This window comes from Hipposideros armiger, unplaced genomic scaffold, assembly GCF_001890085.2.
Source record: "Hipposideros armiger isolate ML-2016 unplaced genomic scaffold, ASM189008v1 scaffold_564, whole genome shotgun sequence".
Lineage (NCBI taxonomy): Eukaryota > Metazoa > Chordata > Mammalia > Chiroptera > Hipposideridae > Hipposideros > Hipposideros armiger.
Genome location: NW_017731914.1, coordinates 279,865 through 282,555, shown reverse-complemented (window position 1 = coordinate 282,555; position 2,691 = coordinate 279,865).

The following is a 2,691-nucleotide window of genomic DNA, read 5'->3' as shown; positions in this document are numbered from 1 at the left end:
TTATCATGCTAATAAATAGAATAAAGGCAAATGCTCAGAAAAATATTAAATATGAAAAATAAGATTGATAATAGAAGTGTAATAATAATAAACAATTTGAATACTTATCTCTAAAAATGTCTTATAAGTTGATCTGATAGAATACTGATTCCTACAAAGTTATCTATAATTATTCACTTATACGGTAACTTTTTAATAAAATAAACATAGTCTTCAGATTTAGCTTTTTACTTTTACTTGAAACAAAATTTAAACTAGATACTTTAGCTTTTAAAAATTAATATGGAGAAATTATATCAAAATAAAAGGTAAAATAATCAACCTTGATCTCAAATGTTGAAAAATTAATACACAATAAAAATAAATAAATATGGTATCTGAGGAAAAAGTGTGTTTAAAAAATGATNCCCCCTTCTCAAAATCAATCTCTGAAATGTTAAGACTTATTTACAAAATAAAATTGCCCTTTGAGGAGAGAAAGTGTGTAGTACATAGTAACAAATGCTATTTTTTAAACAACCACTTAGTGCTGAACTGTTTGAAGAATTTTACTTTTATTAATTCATTTAATCCTATTAGGTATGAAAATCGTCCCATTTTAAAGATCAGGAAATTAGAGAGGCTAAATAAATTAACCAACATTATACACCTAGGAAGCAGTAAATCCAGGTTGTAAATTATCTTATAAAGTATATTAGGTGTCTCTATTTATAGTGTATGACGAAAGCTCAGTTTCAAATCGTGTATAATCAACAGATGATGCTATCAGTATTTTTTTACTGTAATTAATATCTGTAATAGACTAAAGATGGTTGACATTTTTGAAAACCATGAAAAGTATAGAATGCGGTATCAAATTAGCCAATCCCTATAAGCAGTTATAAATAGGGCATTATTTTAGAAAGACAAATGATAACTTTAAGAAAGTAAATCTATTGCTTGAGTTCATGAAGTATAAAGTACAGCTAAGAATTCAGTAGTGATATTCTGAATCCAAGTAGTATTAGAATTAATAGAGACTGCACATTGTTTGTAGACAATACTGCATAGCTCAAATTTAATAACTTTTAAAGTTCTATGTGGAGAATCTTACTATTATATAACTGTAGTAATATAATAATTATAAGAAACACTGTTGGTTTATCTATTTTAAGAGATGTTACCCCTGCTGTCCTTATATGAATATTCTGTATTTGCTCATTAACCTGTTTTATAGTCAGGTAATACCACCTGATTTCCCAGCCTTCCATCTTTCCTCACAACAAATTCTCCTACATACAGAAACATGGATATAGTCCTAAAGGACACCCTAACATATCACCCCTTAACCTAAAAGAGTTGGTGGTCCTGTCCCTTATTCCTACAAAATAAAATTCAGTCCCCAAAACTGCATTCCCACCTTCATTCTCACTCTTTACCTTTATTTCTAAGATCTGGTCAAACTGGGCAGGGAAATATCCTTCAAACAAATCCCATGATTTTCCATTTCTACTCCTTTAGATTTTACATTTTTTCTTTCAAACGGATGGACATTCTTGCCTGTTGAATGTAAACTACAAATTATAATTCAAGGTCAAACACATGAAGATAAACCCCCCATTTATAGTCAGTCCCCCAGCTAAAAAAATAATACATTTTTACACTCTAATTCTAATTACATCTTATTAATTCCCCTTTCATAGTGCTGTTGCTTTCTAATGAGTATTCTTGTAAATTTTATATGTACTTTATCACCTTAATAAGATGCTATGGAGAGGTAAGGCAGAGGCAGCATCGTATCAATCTTTGTACACTCTACACTACTTTGCTTATAATCTTTCTAATGTAAGATTTATTAAATAGACTAACATAAACCAACCTGGACTAGCATTTTATTGCTAGAGCTGGGAGTCAGAGAAGTTAAGTGATTTCTTAAGATCATGTGAACCAGAATTTATACCTGGGTTTCTGATTCCAAAAAAGACCTTTTGTCTTTCTGAACATAACTATGCTATTCACATGGCTTTCAATTATAACATTGAAGGGGTGGTTAGACTCTGGCTTCATCTGCCATTTATCTCTAAAGGTATTTGTTTAGTTGTGGGGAGATTGAGAAGCACAATGGGAGTTTCTGGGATAGTAGAGATACTCAGACGCCTTTGGATGGCTTCTTGGTTTTAGATAGCACATCCAATTTTGAGTAAGATGCCTGTAATAAAATAGGGGGAAGATGGGAAGAACAAGACAAGATAATGGGGTCTCAGCCAAACTTTGAACTTTAGGGACAACTCTTAAGAATACTCCAGGCTTCTTGTTCTTGGACCTTGAACTGCCCATATTTTGCATGGGCCTCTCCCACCCCTTCCCCAGCCCGTGCCGCAGCTCTGCATGGTTACATCCTTCTCACCACTTTTTTCTACCCAGTTTTTAAACCCCATTGAAACTTGCATAATAATTTCTGACATCTTTTTCATAGCACTCATATTCCAGTGAAAAAAACTCTGTATTTGCATAATTGTAAACTTTTTTTCCCCCTAATGGATTGGAAACCTGCTAAATCAAGCACTATGTCCTGAACACTGCAGTATACCCAAGAGCCTAACAAACCCTCCTGACCACAGGAAACACACATAGATTTGCGTTGCCTGACTTGAAAGGGAATAATCAATAAATAAAGGTATCATCGACTGATTCCTTCCAGATAAATAAACA